The sequence below is a fragment of the Octodon degus genome, unplaced genomic scaffold (assembly GCF_000260255.1).
Source record: "Octodon degus isolate 3935 unplaced genomic scaffold, OctDeg1.0 scaffold00164, whole genome shotgun sequence".
Lineage (NCBI taxonomy): Eukaryota > Metazoa > Chordata > Mammalia > Rodentia > Octodontidae > Octodon > Octodon degus.
This window is the reverse complement of record NW_004524740.1, coordinates 5,685,008-5,692,952: the sequence shown is the minus strand read 5'-3', so window position 1 is coordinate 5,692,952 and position 7,945 is coordinate 5,685,008. Positions and strand designations below refer to the sequence as shown.

Here is a 7,945-nt window from a genome sequence, read left to right as displayed (position 1 = left end):
TGATGTTCCCCAGGATCACTGCCCCACCCATCTCATGTGTGCAAATGTATGGCTTTGCCCCTGTCATGTTTCCCAGCTTTTCTCCTTGCCCACTCCTCATTGTCCAATCCTCAAGTTCTCACTTTCCTTTTATTAGTGTTGTAACTTTCTATATATAATTCCTCTTTTTAAGTTCTTATACTAGGGAGACAATGCGATATTTACAGATGTGGGTCTGGTTCATTTCACTTACAAGAATATCTTCAAGGGGCATCCACTTAAATATGAAGGCTTCGAGTTTATCATTCTTTATAGCTGAGTAATACTCCATTACATAAAAGTACCACATCTTTTTCAATCATTCCATATGTGGCGAGCATCTTGGTTGTTTCCAAGACCTGGCTATCAAAAATTGTGCTGCTATAAACATAGGTACACATATATCACTATGATATGACCTTTCAGTTCCTCCGGAAAATTCCCTGTAGGGGGATAGCAGGCTTCAATGGGATTTCCAGTCCTAGTTTTTTGTTTTTTTTTTTTGGCGGGACCAGGGATTGAACTCAGGCCCTTGCACTTGCCAAGGAAGCGTTTATTCCACTGAGCCATCTCCCTGACCCCAAATGGAATAAGGTTTTTTTTTTTGTTTTGTTTTGTTTTTTTTGCTCCGAAGGCCCTCAGGAGTGGTTTGGCTGGCTGAAGTGTTGTGGGGATTGAACTACAGCAACCTGAGGCTGACAGGTTTGTGGAAGCAGCCAAATGGAAAGCTTTTTCTTTTATTTATTTATTTTTTGGTGGAACCAGGGATTGAACTCAGGCCCTTGTGCTTGCCAGGCAAGCACTTAATTCTACTGAGCCATCACCCAGCCCTTCCAGTCCTAGTTTTTTAAGGAGTCTCCACACTGATTTCCATAATGGTTGCACCAGTCTACACTCCCACCAACAGTGGAGAAGAGTTCCCCTTTCCCCACAGCCTCTCCAACATTTGTTGTTGGTTATTTCTTAATGATAGCCATTCTTTCTGGGGTGAGATGGTATCTCAGTGTTGTTTTAATTTGCATTTCATGGATGGCTAGTGATGTGGAGCATTTTTTCATATATTTATTCGCTTCTTTAATTTCTTCCTCTGAGAAGCGTGTGTTCGTCTCCGATGCCCATTTCTGGATTGGGTCTTTAAATTTAGGGGCCCTAATGTTCTTTAGTTCTTTATAAATTCTAGAGAGCAGACCTTCGTCTGAGTGCTTATTAAGATTTTTTTCGAAGTTTGTGGGTTGTCTTTTCACTTTGTTGATAATTTCTTTTGACATGAAAAAACTTCTCAATAAGAGGTGGTCCCAGTTGTTAATTCTTTCAAGTATTTCCCGTGCGATTTGATTTTTGTTCATGAACTCTTTGCCTATCCCTATGTTTTCAAGAGATCCTCCTACTTTCTCTTCTAGGAGATTTAGTGTTTCTGTTTTAATGTTTAGATCTTTAATCCATTTTGACTTTAGTTTAGTGTATGGTGATAGACCTGGGTCAAGTTTTAGTTTTCAGCATGTAGAGAGCCAGATTTTCCAGCACCATCTGTTAAAGAGACTATCTTTCTTCCAGTAAGCGTGTTTGGCCCCTTTGTTGAAGATCAGGTGGCTGAGTGTGTTCCTAGAGGCCTCTGCATTTACTAATCTATTCCATTGATCCTCAGGTCTATTTTATTGCCAGTACCATGCTGATTTTATTACAGTAGCTTTGTAGTATAATTTCAAGCCAGGAATTGTAATGCCAACAAGAAAATTCTTACGAAATTTACAACTACTGGCTCACATGTTAATGTGAAGAGGAATAGCTGTTTTTCCTCTTCATTTGAATCTTGGCAGCCTTAACTCTCTAATCTTAAGAGATCAAACTTGATTTAAAAGCCCACTTAGAACAAACTGCTTAGTTGGAAATCTGGACTTCACAACTAAGGAGTCTCTTGGCCCACAAAATATGGAGGGAAACTCCATTCTGTCTAAAAATGTAAAACTTTATTTTTATGTAATGCTGTATGAGCCAGTGATAGAATAAAACCAGGAAATCTCCTTGCCTTTAGGTTGTCAAAATTCTTAAACCGAAGCTGTAAAATAACTCCCTTATATCATAAATACTTTTTACACATAGATAATATTTATTGTTTTTCTTTACATTGTAGTATTCAGCGGGGCTGGCTGGCATGTGGTGCTGGGGGATTGAACCATGGTCCCTGTGCTTTGCTAAGCTTGTTCTAAGTAGGTGCTTTAGACCACTGAGCCATCTCAGCAGCCCAGGATTTACTCTTAACTCATGAATTCCTCAGTGTCCTTAATTAAGTCACAATTTCATTTTAGTGATGTCTAACTCTCACATTATGATTATTTTGTGAGATTTGAGTTTATTCATGCTAACAATCAGTGGTTCTATTTGAAAATTGAGAACTATGAGTAATTTACCACCATTCAGATCTCAAGACTATTGCATTGTTTTCATGAAAATTACCTAGTTTTAGTGTATTGTCAAAACACTTTAACTCATGATGTGATATTACACCTATCCCTCCCAGTTTATATAACATTGCCATCTCATGCTAGACTAGTAAATTAATGAAAAGCCTGATTTCCCAGCAGGTCAGTGATTGCATCTGGGTTTCATTTTGTAGTTAGGCAATACGGTAAATTGAAAAGATATACATCACTTTTACTCCATGCCATTGCTATGATCACTCTTCCTGTTGATTTATATCCATCCACAAATATTGCTATACTCAGGCCCTTGCGTTAAGTGTCCTCTGAAGTCCATTTGGGTAAAGTCTTGCTCCTCAGGGAGGCATTATTGAGATGTGGTGGAGCCTAGTGAAAAACTGTTTAGGTCAGTAAGGGTGATCCCCAAAGGGGATCATGGGCCCCCAGTCCTTTTCTGGCACATGCTCCTACCATTGCCATCTGCTACACCAAAGAGAGACCTAGAAGCTGTGGGCTCCCTGATCATGAACTGGGACCTCCAAAGTTGTGAGCCAAAAAAATCCTTTTTTCCATTACAAGTTGATTATCTCATGTATTTGTTATAGTGATAGAAAACTGACTGACACAAATATATTTGAATATTCACATAAAACATTTCCAGTGATTTTGTGTCACTTCCATGTTTTATCATGCCTTGTCTAAGTTAGTACAACACCAGCCTTTAATATAATCTATATAAAAAATTGTCCATAGTGGGAAAACAAATACTAGAAATCTAAATTTCGCTCTGGTTTGAAAAACTCTTTCCTACTCTTGGAAAATCTTTGATTCTATGGAAATTATGGAAAGTATGAAGTATAGAAATAAAAGTTACATAACCTAATTCATGGTTTTGTTGTATTTTTAGGATAGGAACTTCATATTTCAAATGCATTTATTATAGATCTGTATTGCTAGAGGGAACCTTAGAGATTATGCTACAAATATCTTCAACTGATCTTAAATTTGTACTTTTTCAAATATGCGTATAGGTATGTATTTTTAATTTTTGTTAATTTTTTTTGTTTTAAAATATCTCTTCTTGTGCTTGCTTCAGCAGCGCATATACCAAATATCTCTTGTTGAAGTACTTTCAGAGTGTTATGACTTATGGCTTTAATTTTTTTTATACTTTTTTTTTCTTTTCAAAATTTTATTGATAAACAGCAATGAGACAGTTTCAAATCAAATCGGAAGTACAGTTTCAACAAATAACATACTGCATATATTCTTAGTGGTTAATTGCTGTACAAGATGCGGACTTGAGATCCTATTTACAAACACCATTAGAACAAATCATTCTATTCATTAAGAGAATGCAACTATATATCTATCCTAACCACTTTGAATACACAGATACAAAATGGACATTCATCGGTATACTATGGCTTTAATTTTGGAGATATATAACTTGAACATAATTTTGTCTAAAGTGTTTTTTTGTTTCTTGAGAGGGTTTTTTTTTTTTTTTTTTTTTTTAGTAAGGGTCTACAGGGTCTTACTACATAGATCAGACTCGTAGTGATCTGCCTGTGTTCAGCCTCCCAAGAGCTAAAATTACAAGTGCGTGCCAACCACATCTGGTCTGGGAGGGTTATTTTTATTTTATTTTATTTTTTTGGTTAGAACCGGGTATTGAACTCAGACCCTTATGCTTGCCAGACAAGCACTTATACTGAGCCATCTGCCTGGCCCCAGGGTTATTTTTTTTTTGAGACAGTGTCTCACTATAGTTTGGAATGGCCTTGAACTCACTGTGTAGCCCAGGCTGGCCTTGAACTCACAACAATCCTTCCTCGGCCTCTCTGGTACTGGGATTACAGGTGTGCACCACCACAGCTAAAGTGCTTAATTATTTATGAGACACTTTTGCATCATTTTATTTGGTCCTTCTAGCAACTCTGTAAGATAGACGTGACACACTGACCTGTTTGCTTTTCTTCTGTCTGTTTGTCTGTCCATCTATCTATCTAACTAATGCCTAGCACACATTTAACTTGCCTTTTGAATGGAATAAATATTTCAAATAAAATTAAGGAGTTTTTTTTTTTTGTGGAACCGGGGATTGAACTCAGGCCCTTGCGCTTGCCAGGGAAGCGCTTATTCCACTGAGCCATCTCCCCGGCTCCCTCAAATAAAATTTAGGATAAATTTTGTTTTCAGGTGATCAGATGAAAATATTATTTGATCATGCACAGAATGGTATTTTGAGCAATTTTTGAAATCTATAATACTCTTAGTTTTTATTTTTATATTTTTGTGTTCACTTTGGCAGCACATACACTAAAAAATATTTCTACATTTTTATTGTGGCAGAATATTTACAAGAAAAATTTACTGGGCCAGGTAGATAGCTCAGTGGCACAGTAAGCCCAAGGTCTTGAGTTTGATGCCTGGTACATGCCCCCTCACCAAAAAAAAAAAAAAAAAAAAAAAAAAAGAAAGAAAGAAAACTTGTCATTTCAACCATTTGTAAATGTACAGAGTTGATGTTTATTATATTCACAATGTTATGCAATCATTATCACTTTCTTTTTTTGAGTTAGGGTCTCACTAGGTTGCCAGGTTGCTCAGACTGCCTCAGTGTCCCCAACTGCTGAGATTATAGGCCTGTTCCACCAGGCCCTAATTCATGACCAATATTTCTAAAACATTTCATGATCCAAAATAGAAACTATGCACATTAAGCAGTAACTCCCCATTCTCCTTTCCCTGAAGCACCGAATAATTTCTCATCTTCTTTCTATTTTATGAATTTGCCTATTGTAATTCATGTAAGTGGAAGCGTATCTTTTCTTTGGTGCCTAGATCATTTCACTTGGCATATGTCTAGTAATTGTGCTGCAGCAGTGAGCACTTACTTAGCATATTTGTAAAGTTCTTCCAGATTATATCATATATAAGAAATCCATTCCTTTTAAAGGTTAAAATAATATTCTATTTTATGTTTATACTGCATTCATCTGTGGATAGACATTTGGGTTATTTCTATTTTTATATCTATATCTATGGAACACTTCATGAATTTTTGTGTCATCCTTGTGCAGGTGCCATGCTGATCTCTGTATCAGTCCAATTTTAGTATATATGCTGCCAAAACAAGCACTGGGTTATTTCTGAAGTGTTTGTGTTTTTTTTTTTGTTTTTTTTTTTAATGTATTTAGTACAGGGTCTTACTACATAGATCGGACTCATAGTGATTCTTCTGTTTTTAGCCTCCCAAGCACTGGGATTATAGGCACACGCCACCATGCCCAGTCTCAATCTCAATCTCAGTGTGCCCCTGGCCAGGATGGAACCCTGACTGCTGCACTCTGCCTCAGCAGGTGCTTTAGTCCGCTGAGCTACCTGGCTATTTGTTCCTTTGTTGAAACAGTTTCACTGTGTAGACTAGGCTGGCCTCAAACTCATGATCCTCCTGCCTCAGTCTCCTGAATGCTAGGATTATAAGTGTTACTGACTGCCTCCAGCTTCCTCCCCTTCACCTTTTCTCAGTTCTGGGAATTGAACCCAGGGATTTATAGGTAAGTGCTACAGAGCTAAGCTACATTCCCAACCTTTTATATTTTACTTTCAGGACCAGGGATATAGCTCAGCTGCATAGCACCTACCTGGCAAGCATGAAGTCCTGAGTTCTGGGTTCTGGACTTCAAGTCCTCAAGCATGAAGTCCTGAGTCTTGGTAACTCCCCCCAAAATTATATATATATATAACTTTGAGACTGGGTCTCCCTCAGTTTCTCAGGCTAGCTTCACACTTCCAGTCCTCTTACCTCAGCCTTCTCAGTAGCTTTGATTACAGATCCTACCATCTTGCCCAGCTTTAAAGTTATTTCCCTTGTTAGTAATATAATTAAAATGTTTACAATTTGTGATAAAATTAGAGGTTTTGCTTTGTTTACATTAGGAAGGTTTATTGGGTAATAAGAGTGGGGACTAGAAATAACTCCTAAGAGACAGGTGGGATCCCAAATGGATTGCCCTAAAACTATACTTTAATGTGGTAGAAAAATCTCAGGACTAGAGTTTAGAAGGCCTGCATTCTAATTCTAGTTGAGATTAATAAGCCACGTCAATTTTGGCACCTTTATTTTCTCATGTCATTACCTTATTTTTAAAACAAGATCAGATAAAAGATTGCTAAAATCCATTGCTCCATGCTCACCTCCAGTGTGCAAAGCCCTGGTTCCATGCCCAGCATTATAAAATAAATTTAAGAAAAAGAAGTTTATTGGTCTAAGTTTTAAGTGTCTGCCATATAGACATTATTAAGTACTTACTTAAAATGATCAGCACTGGAAATAGTGAGAAGTATGACATTTATACATTTTTATTTTCAAGATTAATAATTGCACGGTTCCCATTTTGTTAAATTGCATTTCAGTTTTAAGACACAATTTTGAAATGTTCTGTTGTTTTAAAAAAAAACAAACCATTGAGTTTCAGAAGAGAGGTTGGCTGTTCATAATATGTATTTTTAGTTAACATCAGTGCCTAAATTTACTGTTACTGTTAAAATTTACAGAACATTTTGCTCCCTGAGAAATGATTTTGGCATAAAACATGTTGACATGATTTCACGTATTTTTGACCAAAGTGTATTCCTTTGCCTGTTTTCCATTTTAGTTCACCATTAGCATAGCCCTTTCTAAATTTCAGCTATCTGACTTTCAGAATGTGTAGTAAGGTGAGAGTTTTTAAATTAAAGACACTATCACTCAGGTTGTGATATTTATTATGTGTAGCTTATTTTTATGAGGGCATCAAAGTTGGGCTCACTCAGAGGTTTGAGAACTGACAGAAATTATGTCATATCTACTTTCAGAATACAAAACTACAAAGTAAAAGACAAAAGCTAAATGTAAGAAAACTTACATCAAGGATTCGTATAAATCAAGGCTCAAAGAAAAAACAAAGCACGATTGATTATATAATACTGCTGTGTTCTTTTGAGGAAAAAAAAAATAGCCAGGCATGGTTTTATTTACCTGTAATACTTGTTCTTGGGGAAGCTGAGGCAGGTGAATAACAGGTTCCCGGTCAGCCGTGGCAACTTAGCGACTGAGATCTGGATTCAAATAAAATAAAAAGGGCTGGAGATGTAGTACCATGCAAAGACCCTGGATCTAAGCCCTAGTGCTACCTCCCCAGTTTTTATTTAATTTATTTGTTTTTTGATCTGCTTTTTTTTTTTTTTTTTTTTGTGGTACCAGGGATTGAACTCAGAACCCTGTGCTTGCTAGGCAAGCACTTATTCTACTGAGCTATCTCCCTGCCCCTGGTCTGCTTTTTAAATTTGTTTGCTGATGTTTGTTTGTTTCACAGACTTGGGGTTGAATTCAGGGCCTCTACACTGAGCTATATCCCCAGATCTTATTTTTTGAGGTAAGGTCTCAATAAGTTTGAATCCTCCTAGCTCTGCCTCCCAAAGTGCTAGTTATGTGCAACCATGCCTGACTTAATTTTTTTTTT

General features: G+C 37.0%; 1 non-coding gene across 1 annotated transcript; it reads right to left on the bottom strand.

Moving 5' to 3' along the window:
• Positions 1–5,476: 5,476 nt before the first annotated feature.
• Positions 5,477–5,580, bottom strand: LOC111813121. The gene has a single exon (XR_002818455.1). It is a non-coding gene; the product is annotated as a U6 spliceosomal RNA (small nuclear RNA).
• Positions 5,581–7,945: the final 2,365 nt, after the last annotated feature.